This window comes from Perca flavescens, chromosome 5 (assembly GCF_004354835.1).
Source record: "Perca flavescens isolate YP-PL-M2 chromosome 5, PFLA_1.0, whole genome shotgun sequence".
Classification (NCBI taxonomy): domain Eukaryota; kingdom Metazoa; phylum Chordata; class Actinopteri; order Perciformes; family Percidae; genus Perca; species Perca flavescens.
In genome coordinates, this window is record NC_041335.1 from 4,370,874 (window position 1) to 4,388,846 (window position 17,973).

A 17,973-nucleotide genomic window follows, 5' to 3' on the forward strand; every position below is an offset into this window, starting at 1 on the left:
GAATTGTCCACGTCCGCATCATGATGCAATGATTCATTTCAACGGCCCTATGTGAAAGAATCGAAACGGAACAAAAGCATATCGTCCCAGCACTACTTGTCTTATACAAAGTGAATCTGCCAGTAGCATATCAAACAGTATATACATTCACTTATATGTGAAAACCTTGATTTTAGCTAGTTTAAGCTCATAGAGTTGGATGAGGTGCTGTTAGCTTTGGTTGGTAAGGATTTGCAAAGATAGATTTCGGTGACCCTGCTGTCTCAACACTGAACTCGTCTCATACAACTTCCCTTTTGTGCGTTAGTTTAAATTAAATATACATTCTCTTTTCTTTACTATGATTTTGACTGTATTCGGACTTTGTTCTTTGTAAGACACCGGTCTGCAACTAAAGTAGAGAATTGCATTTGTTTTGATGCTGGTCGTATGCTGGCCCCGGCTGTTACACGTTAGATAATGTCTATGTGAACTACCGACGATGTGCATGGACAGAACGGAAGTAATTGAACACTCAGAAACTGGTACCGATATCATGGCAAAGTCAATAAAGTGTTAAGTTAGAACGGTTTAAAATCTTGTACAAATAGAAAGGATTTACCGGCAATTTTCAGAATACAAATTACCGACCAAACAGAACCTGTCTGAACTAACGTTCTATCTTAAGTCTTCTAAAAGTGGCGGACACAGGTTCCTCTGCTTCACGGAAACGACTAACGTTACAGGTACAGCAGTTCAAAGTTAACATACTATCAAAATACAAAAAAAGTATGTTAACACACGTATGCCGAATGGCAGGGGACATTTAAAGATGTGTATACAGTCGTAGCGTGTTTAAATTATGTAGGGTATGTATGACTTATTAGAGAGTGAATTTAAAATATCCAAACGTTTGAACCGGATTTGGTTCCGAGGGCTTCGGAGCTAGCTGCAATAGCATAACGTTAATGTAGCTAAGTTACTATATTATTGCTGCCTCAAAATGAGTTGCCTTTTTCCAACAGCAGACCGGTTTAACGATACTATCAGTCACCTAACACAACGTAACGTCAGCTAACGTACACTTCACTGTCGGCGTCAAAACATTAGACAGCGCCAAATATTGACTAACCTTGGCTAACGTTTCAAGTTAGCAAAACAATATTAGCATGTCGTATCTCGTTTCGACAATGAACTGTTATATTGAAGAAAACGAGGTATACCACAGACTTTGTTTGAATTGACGGTAATATATATTCGTATTGCTCTGCAGGTCTTACCTGTTACTTTACCGGAGAGGGCCACGAACAACAGATAAGAAGCTGGCACCGGCTACCTTCTTCTTCTTCGGTAGAGTATCAGAGTGTTTGGCGTCTAACCTAACTTGTTGCATTGGCGCACCCTCGTGGGCGGTCGGCCAACAGCGTCTGTCGTTCGCATACAGTGCTAGTGCTAGTCTTTTTTTCTTTTTTTTTCTTTATTGACAAAAAACAACTTACAAACTCTCGTTGGGGAAAGAGAATATACATGCGTAGATACAATACAAATGTTGTCAATGAACAAGACAGAATTACCTAAGCAAAACAAAAATAAAAAAAAATAAGGAGGAACTACTTAAAATACACAAGTCAAAAGCAAAAAGGCTAGAGAAAGTAAAATTAACATTTAGAGCGGGACACAAGGGGAGATTTATCAAAACTCCGAGATATGTCACTACACATTTTTCTTGCAATTTTACTAGATTTGATCTTTTTCAGTGAGGAAAAAAACAATTTAAAATCATTTATTTACCAAACAAAGGAAGGCTTAGAACATCTCCACTTACTGCAATGAATATGATCTTTACATAAGAACAATCATATTGACTAAATATTATACTGATGAATCTATATTATCCATATAAAAGAGAATATGTGGCAAGAGTAGAGAGAGAGAGAGAGTAGGGATATTATCAGTCTTAAAGGTCCAATATGTAATACTGACAGCTAGTGTTTAAAAAAGTTACTGCAGTACAAATTCAAAATACTGGCGAGAGTCGTCTCCCCCACCCCCTCCTCCCCAGACTCGAAGTTCACGGAGGTTGCCAGGCTGAGACCGCAGCATTTACAACAATGTTGCTAGACGATAGACCTTTTTCATGGCAGACATGTTGATGTCATAGTAGGAAAAGCACAGGTGTATTCAAAACCATTACTGATGGCTGCATTCCACTTAGGAGAGGCCCTGGTATTGTGCATGCTGACTCACTGAAATAGCTTACTGGGACACTTGGAATTGAACCATCGTTAAGGTTATCAGTTTCAGCTGTGCTTTTCCTACTATGACAATTCCAAATGTCTGCTGTGAAAAACGTCCATTCTCCGAGCCCGGCCCGCGTCCAACAGAGCCGTGACCGAACCCGGACCAAGCCCGACAGGCATTAAGAAATTTGTGTCCGAGCCTGGCCCGAGCCCGACACAGTTAAAATCTAATTTTTTTTCGCATAGGCCTACTAATGACACATGTAGGCTATGTTTTTGTGTGGAAAGCTTTTATTAAGCAACTGTAGGAAGGCATTCAGAAATGTCAACAGATGAGCGCATCAGCGCACACGGGGCAACAAGTGCATGTTAATAAGCTGTTAAAATGTTCAATGTGTTAACCTCTCCTGATCGCTTTGTTTCCGACCGTGATCAGAAAACCAGGGGAGACTCGTTACCTCCAGGGCCGACGTTATAAAATGAATAACGGCGGTGTTAAAATCCTGTTCCTGGTGAGCAAATGACTGAACTTGGCTTTCAGTCTGGGGTTTATTTCGGACACTGCACACACTGTGTACAAAACTGAAACTTATTCCACCAACTCTGCTCTGGTTGCATACAACACGTCTGCTTCCTCTTTCTCTATCTCTCTTCTGCCCACTTTCCACACACACACACACACACACACACACACACACACACACACACACACACACACACACACACACACACACACACACACACACACACACACACACACACACACACACACACACACACACACATTTTAACCATTTATTTATGTCCACATAAAGAAAAATAGTACAGGGACACAAATATTACAGATGCAATACAATACAATACACAAACTCATGGACCAGTGGCACACAGCAGATTTTCACAGTATCACTTACAAGCACAAAACTTACTTCTTAAGAGTATGACTAGCACAAAACTCACTTCTCGAGGGTATAGGTAGCACAATACTCGGTTCTTAAGGGTATAAGTAGCAGCGTCTTCGCCATATGTGGCGGCTGCCAATAATAGCAGATATGGCAAAGTATTTTGCAAGCCGTTTAGCCATTCCAAGTTGTTGCAACCCTCTTACCAGCCTGTGTGTGTTTCCTAGGCTACCAAATATGAAAACCAGTAGTGTGCATCTATAGCCCAGCTCTAAGATGGTGTTTAGGAGTGGTTGGTATTTAACTACCTTGGTGTAGAAAGACTCCTCCATGCTGGAATCAAAGCTGCAGCCTACTTCCAAAATATGCACCTCACTGGACTCCTCGTTGATAATAACTACATCTGGTGTATTAACAACCAGGTGTAAGAAAGTACTAGGTTTACTACTGCAATGCTGGAACATGGATGGTTTTACCTGAGAATGTCTGTACATTTTTACCAAGAGAGGGAAATGGTTTGATATGTCTTTCACTATGAGGTCTACTATTCTGTCATGACGTGCTATGCACATTCCTTTATAGGCATGGCAACCATTTAGGATGTTCACACACACACACACACACACACACGCACTGAGCTCTCTTAAAAGGAGCCGCAGCACCATTGTACAACAAATGCCTAATCACGCTGATGTGACCGAGTCTGACCCAACCCGACCATAATTGGTCGGGTTGGGTCCCGTTGGGTATCCATGCCTTAATTGTCTCACATAGCCAGACATTACTCCACAGCACAGAGGAGTATAGCTAACGTTAGATGCTGGCTATATTGTCATAAAAGCCTGTGCTCACGCGGAGCTCTGTACCCAACTGACAGACAAAATTTTCGGCTTGGAATTACAGTAGGAACCGCCAAAACCCCACAACCTCGCCGTCCAGGAGATTCAAGACTTTTCCCGGTGGGCCGGTAGTGTTTTGAGGCCGCAAGGGCCAGTCTGATAATAGTTATGCATTGCAAGTTCTTAGCAACACCATCCGGCGGCCGCTGCCCGCTGGTCAAACTGTGCAGTCTCTGCTCAACCCATACTGCGGGCCACAGCAGCCTCTTATTTCAATACAAATACAGACTAATCAGAAAGCACTAACGAAGTGCAGGTCACAACCATGTCTACGATTTTCAGAAATATAGGGGGATCTCTGGAAACTCGGACCCTCCACTCGCTTTGTTTGGATCCTGTAAGGTAGGTCAGTGGCTTTCCTTTTCCCAATTTGTCCGGCTGTGGCATATGTTAGCTTGGCAGTCAGTTCCAATGCGCTACTTTTGTTGGGCTAGCGTGGAGCGTGTTGCTGTGCTGTGTGTTGTTCATTCATTCCCCGACCGGACCATCCGAACCATCAAGGAAGGTCTGCTTGGTTCTTTCAATAAAGGATTGTAAAGATTTACAAAGAATATGTTTACAGTGTTCACTATCTACAGTAACTGAGATGTTTAGGGACTGATTAAAGATGTGGCCATAGTACACATGGTGATACACTGGTAAGAGAACATTTAACCATGTATCCAGCTAATTGAAATAGCTCATAATACAGTATTGTGTTAACAGTTCACTTCATTTAATATTGTATGTGGCGTTTTTCTTTTGCGGGGGTGCAAATGTTCCCCGAGACTATTTGGCAGAGCCACCATTGTTGCGTTGGAGCTTATCGCCGCCCAAGACGATTTTATTTTTATTTTATTGTTTATTTATGAGGGACAATACCTATAACATTATCACAACCAGATGTGAACGATGTAGGGCCCTATTTTAAAGATCTAAGGTCACGGCGTGAAGCGCATGGCGCAGGTGCGTTTAGGGCGTGTCCAAATCCACTTTCGCTAGTTTGATGGCGGAAAAAAGGGTCCGGGTGCATGATTCAAAAGGGTTGTACTTAGTGTCTTCATTAATCATAGGTGTGTTTTGGACGTAACATGCAATAAAACAATCAGAGATCATCTCCCATTCCCTTTAAAAGCCAACAAGGACCTTGGCGCATTGCTATTATGATGGCAGATTTGCACCGTAATATTTGTATTTGTAATCTTTTGCATGTTTGTGTGCTGCTGCGCTTCCCTGTGTGTGTAACAAGCATAGTGTGTGTGCCCTGTGCATAAGCCTAGGAGCATTTGACTAATGTGCTGTTAAAATAACAATGAAATGTGACAGAAATGTCCAAAACCATAACAGAAATGCTCCATTGACTAAGACCAGGTTTTTGTTGGTCAATGGCGCGATCACTTCCCGCTGCCTCAAGATAGCAATACGCCAAGAATACACCTGAACAAACCTCCCTGTAAGACCAGCACGCCCATGGGCACAAGGATGGGCGTGGCCGGGTGCATTTGCTATTTAAACGACGCGGGTGCTGGGCAGGAAATTGACAACTGTTTTGGTCTTAAACTAGCAAAGACACTTGCGTTGGGCTTTGCGCTGCGCCGCACCGGATACTAGATAGGGCCCGTAATGTGTTAAGGAAGTCTAGCCTCCGCTAATTTGCGGTCCTTGTCCCTGAGGCCCATTCCAGAAAGCAGGTTTAAACTTAAAACTCTGAGTTTGTTAACCCTGAGATGAGGGAAACTCTGGGTTTTCCGTTCCAGAAAGAGAGGTAACTTAACCTTGGAGTCAGTTACTATGGTAACTGAGTCTGTGAACCTAACCTGGTCGGGAGCAGGTTTTCTTCAAGAAACCTCGAGTTTCTCTCAGTCTCCTCCTTCTGAGAGGGAGGAGACTGAGAGAAATGGGGAAAAAAACTTGAGTTTCTCTCATTTCCTCTTTCATTCATTCAGTCTGTATCAGGCGCATTTTAATGCAGTTTTATCTGCATGAATAAAAAAACGTATTGGTTTATATTAGGCAGATTATAAAACGTTTTTTTCTCAAACATGTCATGTCCTTTTGTCGACGATCCCATTGATGAAAAAGCTGTATTAATTCACAGAGCGTTTACGTCGGTATTGAGTCCCGACTATAGATGTATTTTCATTTCCACATAACCGATTTGAGAGGTATTTTTTATCACAGTCCGTTAGATATGTAGATACATTATCCATCCTCTAATCACTAACATCAACCATCGTGGACAGGCTTTAACATCCCAGCAGATTCTTTGTATCGCATTACGTTTTTTGCAAACGGCAGTTTTCTTTAACAGTGATAGCGGATCATAGCCTACTGTAATAGTAAAGCCACTGTATGCAGAGCCATCAGAAAAGTGTGACTCATTCTGACACGTTTTTTAAACGTTTTTGTAGTGTTCCCTGGACAGTAGCCTAGAGCCATTAAAAAGAAATACATCATTATACATTATAGTTCTGTTAATGATATGGTGCTGCAGCCTCAGAATGGGATTAGTATAGTTTACTTTTTTGCCCCCAGGATTACACCTAAATGAAATTATAGGTGTAGCCTAATACAATTCCAGTTTTCAACAGTAATATTATAAGTTAACTGTGATTAAATATGAAATTAATACACTGTGAATGCGTACGCATTGACTCAAGCAGCAATTTTCTCCCACACCAATTCTCTCTCTTTTGCAGCAGCAGCCGCTGTCTTGCTTTTTTAACAAAATACATCTTCAAACTTGCTGTATGTGCGCATGAGTATTTCCGCCGACCCGTTTGTTTGTGGTTGTTACCATGGTGAATTGTAGAATCATGGCTCCATTCATACTGCCTTTTGTGCACGCGTGTAACCCTGAGTGAATATACTCCAAGTTGATTGAACCAACTCAAATCAGCTGTTCTGGAACCGAAAACTCAGAGTTTCCCATCTCGGGGTAAATCAACTCAGACATCAGGGTTAGACTCAGAGTTTGTTAAACCTCCTACCTGGAACGGACCTCAGGTCAGGCTTTTACAAAAACAACAAAACAAACAAAAAAATTATAAAATGTACGTAAAAATTGTGTCGCAAAGGGACACCATTAGTGCTCACATCTCTGTTGTTTAAGCCATCATTTAGCTTTTGTGTTAAACACTTTAACTTCTGTTTGGGATTTAAGTTCCATGGATAAAGAATTCCATAAGTGTACACCTTTTACTGACCAGAGGCCCGTTCCAGAAAACTCTGAGTTGGTTAACCCTGAGATGAGGGAAACTCTGGGTTTTCCGTTTCAGAAAGAGAGGTAACTTAACCTCAGAGTCAGTTACTATGGTAACTGAGCCTGTGAACCTAACCTGGTCGGCAGCAGGTTTTCTTCAAGAAACCTTGAGTTTATCCCTCTGAGAGGGAGGAGACTGAGAGAAACTGAGAAAAAAACCCTCGAGTTTCTCTCAGTCTCAAACTAATTTCCTTATTCATTCATTCAGTCTGTATCAGGTGCATTTTAATGCAGTTTGTTATCTGCATGAATAAAAAACGTATTGGTTTATGTTAGGCAGACTATAAATGTTTTTTTCTCAAACGTGTCATGTCCTTTTGTTGATGATCCCGTTGATGAAAAAGCTGTATTAATTCACAGAGAGTTTACGTCGGTAGCCTATTGAGTCCCAACTATAGATGTATTTTCATTTCCACATAACCGATTTGAGAGGTATTTTTTTATCACAGTCTATTAGATATATTTAGGCCTATATAAGCCTACCTTATCCATCCTCATATCACTATCATCAGCCATCGTGGACAGGCTTTAACATCCCAGCAGATTCTTTGTGTTGCATTACGTGTTTTGCAAACGGCAGTTTTCTTTATAACTGTGTAGCGGATCATACTGTAATAGTAAGCCACTGTATGCAGAGCAGTGACTGAAAAATAACCTGTGCTTTATGGAAACTTTTGTACCCTAATTATAAAAAGAAAACACCAAGTCGCTATATAGGCCCAGCTAATTTTACACCTTAATTTATACTTCTGCGGAGGATCCATGCAGACCTTTTGCCGTAGCCTACCTCACTAGTATCTCTCTACCGAGCAAATTACAAAACACTGAACAAAGAGATAATTTAGCAACAGTGACTATAAACTACCACTTGATTTTATAAAGTGAACCTTCTGTAGCACCATATTATCGTTGCCTGTAAAGGATGTCTTTGCACTGAAAACAATTGATGAGGTTTGGCCATGTAAATTTCAGTTGAGCAGTTGTTGTTAATGTTGCGCTGTCCCTCAAGTACGGCGCACTGGATGGTTAACATACAGCAGACAGTACTACTACTCAAAGGCAGCAAAGTTGTTGCTGGGCAGACTTCGTTTGCTCGGTGATGGGGATGGAGCTTTCCAGATGTGCGCTTCACAGTGGAGAGTGCGCGTAAACCGTTAGCAAACATGTCTGTTGAAAGTCGTAATAGCGCTTAAGACCACTATTGAATTGCCATGGCTACCCTTCTAAAAAGCTAAATAGCCTAATAAAATTTGTATAAAAACTGGCTATTGTTAAAAATAGGATCCATGTCTGACAATCAATTTTGAATATCTTAGGAGTAGAGCCCAGCTGGGCTCTACTCCTACTCACTTAGTTTAGCCCATCTACTGCCCATGTGGGGCCCAACAACAAAGCCCACTCCCAGCCCAAGCCCAACCAGCCCAAATGAGGCCCATTTGGGCCCCCCAACTAGACATGTTTGCAGGTAATGTACTACTTTTTTCTTTTTATAGGCCAGTATGATTGGCACTTGCCAACGTCTTGCAAATTATGTCTGGCACAGTGGACACCTGACATGAGCGACCTCATACGCACTGGGTATTGGCCAGCATCTGTGAATGCTGACACATTTGTTTTCAGTGGATGTCTTTACTTCATTTGAAGCGTCAGGGTTTTTTGCGGATGTTGGAGAAGAGGACCTGTAAATTTGGAAGGGTAAGATCAGCGTGGATAATAGTTGCTTGCCTCAAGTAAAAATATTTTTACTAATTGACCTGCAAATGTATAGGCTGGCAAAATCCATGGAGACGTATTCCAAAGGACTTATTTGGAGTACACATTCTGCCAGTACCATTGTGAGAATATGGCCAGTGTAGAGCACTTCACCTGCCCAGCATGTACACCCAACAAGATAGCTCTTTGTGCAGATGGCAACAGAAAGCAGTACCGATTTCGACAGTCAAAAGGGTTAGTTGGTTTACACTTAGTCAAATGAACTGAACAAATAATGTCTTACACTGAACACGATCTTTTTTCTTATTTTATTTAGGTCAGAGCAACCATATTTTGATGGTACTTTCATCGCCAAGGACACTCAAGTACAGCATTTTGTTGAGGAGATCGGGAGTAAAATGAAAAGTGTTAGTTCAATATTTATATATTGTTTTTGCAATGTATGGCTTAAAACTTGAAATGTAGGATTACAAATTAGTTATTTCTTCCCTCAAGACCAGATGGTGTCAGCTTAAATGGAACAGACTAGTATCTCCCAACCAGCAATTTGAGCAATATGTTGCATCTCATCCAAGTAATTTTGTGTTTGAAATTGGGTATGTGTGGTGACATCCAAAGTGGCTAGATTTCGGTAGGTATTGACCAGATAACATGAGACCATGTGATCAGGTTTACTGATCATACTCATATAAAACCAATGTCCTGTTTGACCAATGTGTCTTAGATACTGTATATACAGTATAAAGCCTCTATGATTTGTCTTACCCTTTGAAGATAATTTTTTTTTACTGTAGACTTGTGAAAAGGCGGAGGCTGAGTCTCAGAGACTGGAAGATTTGAGCAATCAACTTGGTTGCCCTGAGAACATGGTGCATCAGTGGGTTCATGATGTCAGAGAATGGGCTTCTGATGGTATAATATTTTATGGACATTCTTTTACATAGTTTTCTAATGTATTGTGATAGTCAATTATAGAATATGACTCAGACTTGTTTCCTTGCATGGCCCTGCACCTCCTGCTCCTTCCCCAGCCATTAGCTTTTGCTTGTACAACCTAAAAGATAGATCAGATTTGTTTGGTTTTTTGTTGTTTATATTGCTTTTGTATTTTAAGATTCTGAAGGTACCAGATGTGATGACCAACAACCTCTTCAGGAATCAATTGAAGAAATGTTTCTTGCAGTTCATCACAGAAAAGACAGCCTTTATAATCAGACTGGTATGTCGATAATATTATAATATTGTTTATTTCTGTATCTACAAGTCCTTAGTTTTAAAATATATTTCTTTTGAATTTGTACTAGGGCTATTATGTCTTTTAATTCATTAGTTTTTCTTTTTTGATTTATCAATTGTTAAATTATTTTAAGTATAAGGCTTTAAAGGAACACGCCGACTTATTGGGAATTTAGCTTATTCACCGTAGCCCCCAGAGTTAGACAAGTCCATACATACCCTTCTCATCTCCGTGTGTGCTGTAAGGCTGTCTGACGGCTCCAACGAAATCAGGCCAGCACAGAACATGCAGGTGAATGGTTCCAGTAATCCTACTGCTCCCAATAAGTGACAAAATAACTCCAACATGTTCCTATTTACATGTTGTGATTTGTAGAGTCACAGCGTGTACAAAAAACAACGTAACATGAGACACAGCCATCTTCTAACCCTAAAATCTAAAATCCGAGCGGAGCGGGCTCCAGGACTGATCGTTGCATCCGGGCCTGCAGTCTTCGCTGGCTCCTCTCCTCCTGATTCCTCTGTGGCTCACTGATATTTCAACCCTTCCTCTCCTCTCGACCTCCCAGTGGCGGCGACCAGTCGGGCCATTTCTGCGCAGCGGCTGAGGCCAGGGGTCAGATCTGTCTGGATGACCAGGATATGGCTGATCCTTTCTCACATGTGTCGCCTTCCTGTTGTTGTCAGACAGTTTGAGTTTTCTGTTTACTGTGTTTGTGTCCAGTTCCAGTTTACAGACATCTGATGGAGAGTACAAGACACAATACAGCTGCAGGTTATCATCTGATGATATATTAACAACTAGGGATGCACCAAAACCCATTGGGCTTTTTGACAGGGTTCGGTTTCTACCGAACCTTAGAATTTTTTCCCACCGAACCCTACTACCCCTCTGAGATCCAAGATGGCGGCAGCAGGAAGCAGCCTGGCAGGTGCTGATGCTTTTCTTTTTCCAAAGACATCTGAAAAACCGCCCGATCAAAGATTTATCCCTAAAACCTGGATATCTTGGCCATCAAAGCCAACTAAAGCAAAGGCGTTAAATGTGCTTATTGCATCGCTCTACCTGACCACGATCATCACTATGCAAATTATGTGGGAGTTGGACTGCTGCCAGTAAACGATCAATCTCACAAGCAATTGGTACACCTAGGCCTGCTACACCCCTTGACTCATGGAGCCAGTATGTCATCTTCTCCAAAGTTCTTGATGAGGGGCGAGCGAATGCCCCATATGAGCAACACAAGTTGAGAGCACGGAGTATGGCTCAAACAACAGTCTACCGGGGCAGTACAACTTTCCTCTGCATTATTCTACTTTTATGCGGGGATATTCAAGTGAATCCAGGGCCAATGGATTTACAACAACCACTGCAGGTGGCGGAGACCGCTCTGATCCACAATCCGCATGCTTTCAACATAGCGCAGATGCTATCAGGTACCATTGCTAACAGTGCGCATCCACGCACATCCACGTTTATTAATACATTGCAACAAGGTAACCGCCTGGCACTACATGCGCCTAAGCCAGCCAATGAAAGTGGTAAATTAAATGCTATGCAGACTATAGTTGTTCCTAAACAAAGCCAGATGAAATTATTTCAATATCAACATACGTAGTGTAACATCTAAAACGGAACAGTTGGAACATTTATTGCTGGGATCAAATCTACATTACCTGTGTCTTTCTGAGACTTGGATTACAGCTACAACTCCTGCATCGGCATTTATGATTCCGGGATATCAAGTATATAGACGGGACAGAGGAAAGGGAAAAGGGGGCGGGGTCTTGATCTACGTAAAGGACAGCATTGACAGTTATCAAATAGACATTCCAGATCAAACTATAGAGTGTGTTGGTGTTACATTGAAATTATCGTCCCAAATGTCATTTATTGTACTTTGTGTATATAGACCACCAAATGCAACAAGCGATTTTTATACTGGTTTAACTACAATTTTAAAAACATATGAACGAAAGGAAATATTGCTCATGGGCAATTTCAAAATAAATTGGCTTGATAAAGGCAAGAGGAAACACCTAAAAGACATTGCAAACTCAATACAAATGACACAATTGATCAAAAAGCCTACTAGGCTAACAGTAGAATAACAAAAACGTCTCAAACTTTGATAGATTTAATATTCACCAATAAACCAGACAGGGTAATTAAAACATACAACCTAATAACTGGACTGTCTGATCATAATTTTGTTCTAATAGCCAGGAAATTAAATAAATCAAGATACATAAACAAAGAACAATTAAATAAACAATGGAAAATTCCTCATATTCCTAAAAGAAATTATGAACACTTCAAAACTGATTTAAATGAAATTGACTGGGCCTCTAAAATAAATAGAGAACACTTATTACTGCTATAAAGAATACATACAAATGTGAAAATCAATATTATTAATGAATCCCTTTGGGATATAAAAACAGAATAAAGCTCTCAAGGTTTCAAAACTAGATAAATTTACACACAAATAAAGTTACTTAAAAAGCAAAAAGCGAATTTTTCTTAAACTTAATCAAAGCAAAAGGTAACTGTAAAAATTTATGGAGGAGCATGGATAAACTACTGGGAAGGGAAAAAATACATCAGGAGCATTTACAGCTTAAAATCAATGGAATTGTTCAAAGTGAGGGCTCTATTCTGGCTAAACATTACAATGATTATTTCTTGGATTCTGTGTTGGATCTGGCGGAGACTTTTCCTGAAGTGAACTGCTGCCAAGATGATCATGGAGATGGAAATGCGTCTTATTGTAGGTTGCAGAATATAGATGAAGATAAAATTTCCAAAATAATAGCAAATTTAAAAAATAGTAAAGCAAAGGATATATTTGGACTTGATACATCCCTTTTAAAAGAACACAAAATTATTTTCACTCCAGCACTAACAATAGCTGTGAATCAATCTATAAATGAAAACAATTTTCCTTTGGCGTTGAAAAAAGCAATAGTCAAGCCAATTTTTAAGTCAGGAGATAAGCTCTGTGTGTCAAACTATCGACCTCTTAGCATTTTACCAGCCATCTCCAAGATCTTTGAGAAGGTGGTAGCAGAGCAGCTAGTTGATCATCTTGACCACATTGAAGCATTACATCCTTGCCAGTTTGGGTTCAGGAAAAGATACTCCACAGAGTCTGCGTGCTGCTACCTACTAGAAGACATAAAATCCAGTCTTGATGGTGGAGGTGTGGTAGGGGCGGTCTTTCTTGACTTGAGAAAGGCTTTCGACACAGTTAATCACCAGCTTCTTATCAGCAAGCTATCTGACTATTCTCTTGACATAAACACAATAGCATGGATTCAATCTACCTTAATGACAGACAACAATGTGTTGCGGTCGACAATACAAAATCACCTTTAAGACCTTGCAGCATGGGGGTGCCACAAGGTTCTATTTTCTATTTTTATCTATACATAAATAAAATACAAAATTATTATGTATGCTGATGATACGGTGCTAAGATCTTAAAAAAGTCGCTAAAAAATTGATGGACAAATCAAAAACTTTCTTAAACTCCAAAAAGAAAAGACAGTTTTTTTAAAATATTTAAGATCTTAATTGATGGACAAATCATTTCTAATCATATTTAGGTGTCATGGAATCAAATTTAGGTTTTAAAAAACATATTAAAAAGTTATCAAATACAATTAAATTTAATATGGCACAGTATAGATATTTCGAAATTCCCTTACAATCGAGGCCTCAGGGGCCTATCTAAATGCAATGATTGTTCCACACTTTCGTTACTGTATGATAAGTTGGTCACAGGCTACTAAAATTGCCCTCAGGCCACTTGAGTCATTATATAAAAGTAGATCTGAGTACAGGAAAGGTGTGAATATGACCTTTTTTATATTTTATGTGTGATATATGTATGTGTGGTGTAATTCTGTGTTCTATGGTCTATAAAAGTAAATCTGAGTACATGAAAGGTTTGAATATGACCTTTTTTATATTTTATTTATTTGGTTAATGTAAATTTTACTATTCATGTATGTATGATGTATTGTGTATTTTAGTTAAGATCAGCCTGCCCAGGGACTATGAAAATTAGCTCTTGAGCTAAAACCTGGTACTATGCATCTCTCCCCTTGGGGTTAATGTTTATTGTACGCTGTCCCTGTTTCTTTAAATAAATAAACTAAACTAAAAAAACAAACAAGCACTTTTCCGGTGATGGCCAGCTTTACTGCGCAGCCTCCAACTGAGAGAATGTGACGTGAGCAACGTGTCTGAAAGTTGGAAGTCTTCTGGTAGCTGTGCCAAGAGAAATCTCAATCATTCCCAATCTTACAGATACGGAGAGTGTAGGTGGATGTAAGGAGATAACATGGGCACAGGCTAATTATTGCTAACTAACATGCTAGTTAACATTAGTAATTAAACCTAAACAGCTCATGTAAGTCAAAACTGCCTGCGAGCTTCTCCTGTACTATACGGTAATTCCTCTACTATGCGACAGTAAGTCACTTGGTTATGACACAATCGTTAGCTTATATTTACAAAAACGTCTGCTACGGAGCCATAACGTGAGGTACAAGGTAATGAAGCCTTGTATACATTGTCGTGTTTTTTGGAACTAAACAATGGACAGATAGAATCTTCAAACATTTCTGATGTAAAGTTATTCGCAGTCAAGTGACGTAAAAAAAAAAAATGCCGGTCAGCGGAATGCTAACAGGAGGTGATGGCCATTTAGCAACAAAATGCCGCCATAGATGGCTCGAGTTCTGAAGCGAAGCTTACCCCCTTGGTCCTGATCACCCCGTCATTGTTGTATTCGCTATAACAACGCTCTACATGATCCCTTACGTACATTGAAGCGATACTGATCGCCGTCTGATTCTGTGAATGAATGCCCGCATTGCATCGTGGGACATCGGCTTTAAATGCGCCCAGCTCGGCTTATATCGTAGCTTACTGTTCTGTCTTATTTACTGTAATATTTCACCGCTAATAAGACCGAAATAATATTATTAAAATAAAGAAATGCATACCATGATAACCGCTAAATACATGTTGAAAGATGTAGCGTTATAGTTTTAAAAATATCAATAAACAACAAAGCAATCCAGCTTCCCTGGCCGAAATAGACCGAAATAATAACATTAAAAGAAATACATATAAACCGTGATAAGATCTGGTGAATAAATGGTGATTAAAACAGCGATTATTGGGCTAAAAATACCAATAATATCAAAGCTGTATCCAGCTTCTCTGCTGCAGCCGAGTGGCAGAAAGTTTTTATTACGTAAGATGCTTCTCATTGAAATACATTAGTATTAAAAAACGTTACCCCAACACGTAAATCTTCACAATTACGTAATGGTATCATGTTCTAATAGATTTAATTTCGTAATGCCATCACGAACTGACGTGAGACTGGGTTGGCCAGTCAGCATGATCAAACGGAGAAACGATAACAGTCTTTGCACAATAGACAAACTATTGACTGTTTGTGCACCACTTTCAAATCTGGGGAAACCACTGGTACCTAAATAAAGCAGGACTGATTATTAAGTTCGTTACTACATTCATCGCTACTATATGACCTCCCGGTAACGCTAAGTCAGCAATACAGTATAGATTCAGTAATGAACACCAACAACTAGCAATAAATAATTTATTGATTGATTGATGAATTTCAGAAAAAAACAGGCCATGGCCCTTCTGCCCTGTCATGTTGGACTGATTCTAGAGTTAGTTAGTTTAACAAACACAAAGTTATTTAGGAAACGTCTTCCAGTCGCATATGCAAATCATTCAGAGAAATACATGAATACAAATATATACATACACACATATATATATATACACACACACACACACACACACACACACACACACACACACAGTATATACAAACAACAAATCCTCATCTACAGATCATTTCGATAAAGAGCTTTTTTCCTCTTCTCCCAGGCTTTCTGAATGGAACTAATTTTCTATATCATTCAAACAACACATGAGATCTATATATCATAAACATTTGCACAACCTGCACTAATTCATACAGCCTCTTTTTTCTTAGTGTTAAACAGTTATTAAATTGTTGTACTTAAAATATATCTATCAGTTATATTGTACATATTTGTTTCTGTATTTACTGTTTATTTCATATCAATGTTATATATGTTTATGTTTGGACCAACCATCAAGGCAAATAAATTATAAGTGTGACTTGGCAATAAATCATTTTCTGATTCTCATTCTGCACTAATGAGCTGCTTCTGAGAACATTTCCATGTAGTTGTTGCTCAACTGCAGTCTTCCCTCTACAAATTCATCCACAACTTTTGGCAGCATGTGTTTAAAGTAGAAGCTACGTAGTCTTTGCATATATGTGATGGCAAAGTCATTGTAATAAGGCACATCAAGCTCCAGGTGTTGTAGTGGGGTCCAAATAACAAGACTGGCTGTTTGTAGCCACAAGTGCATCCCTAACTGTACCTGACTATAGTAGCCTTTGGGGCCTTTTGGGTTCATAATATACTGCCCGTCTTCCACTCTGATGTCTTGGTTTTTAGCAGTGAATGCATCATTAATGGATGTGCATGCACTGAGGGTGATGGGGCATTTTATTTCTAGTAGCTTATTATCAATGATACCATCAGGGCTAGCTGCCAGCCATGGGTCTCCTGCACACACCACCAACCCTTTGTCAATCACTCTGAAGCCCCTCTCTTTAATATACTCCTTTGCAAGCCCCTCACTTTCCTTCCCATACCTTGTGGCCCGACTCCCCTGGAACCTTGGATACAGGTGTTCAGCAAGAAACTTATCTGGGTCAGTTGTCTCACGCTGAGGCACTTTGCTGGCTGTGCTTGCTGTTATGCGGAGCTTGCGCGCATCATGCCATAGTGGTTCTCTACTTTGCTTTCTGGTGTTTCTCTCTAGTTCTACCACTTGATCAGGTCTCAGAGTAATGAATGTATCATAAAATGCTGTGCACTTTAGACAGTTTAGAGTGCTACCATGCTCACTGCAGGGCTGAGCTAAACTGCTGAACACATTTGGTTCCTCTCCATGCGCATCCTGCTCTCCCTGACTGCTGGTGAAAATCTGACTGCCTGACTCCGAAGCTGTGTCTGTCTCACTGCTGTCACACATGGCGGAAAATAGAGCACAATCTGGCACAACTTCCTAAGAGATATGGAAAAAATACCTAATTTATCTTCCCTGCCATATTTATATAGTAGGCTACTGAATCTTTAACATTATGGTTAACTGGTAGATTTGTTGGAGACATGTTAACCATAAGTTACCTTCAGGGCTTTATAAAGCTTCTTTGGTGACCCATCTGGATTCAGTGCAGGAAGGCAGAGCTTGTAGCCGCATATTAAACAGTAGAGGGCAGTACAACGTCTAGACTGGTGGTAGACACACATAATGTTCATTTCTCCCCAATTTCAGATCAAATTCCTGCTGGAACTTGTCTGGTGGTTTAGTTTTTGGTTTAAAAGCTTCAGATGCCAATGATGCAGAGACCTGGAAACACTGACCAATGAGAGCAGACTGAGCTTTTTAGGAAGGATTTGGAAGAGACAGCTCTACAACAGAGAGTACAGGTGCTGCACCCATGGGCCGTATATGAAAAATAAAGTGTCTTTTGAATATCAAAGTATATAAACATGTCCTAGAAGTAACACAAAACACAAGTATGAACCTGAAAATAGCCTTTATAACTCAATCAATGTCTCCCCCCAGTGTTGTACTTGTCACCAGTTTAGTAAACAAGATTTCA

The 17,973-nt window shown here is 40.0% G+C and overlaps 1 protein-coding gene across 1 annotated transcript in view; it reads right to left on the reverse strand.

Moving 5' to 3' along the window:
* The window catches only part of erlin2 (ER lipid raft associated 2), a 29,862-nt gene extending 28,473 nt beyond the window's left edge, over positions 1 to 1,389 (reverse strand). The window contains exon 1 of the mRNA XM_028579046.1: positions 1,260 to 1,389. The gene's annotated coding sequence lies outside the window, so the exon portion shown is untranslated. The remainder of the gene's footprint in view (positions 1 to 1,259) is intronic.
* Between the last annotated feature and the right edge of the window lie 16,584 nt (positions 1,390 to 17,973).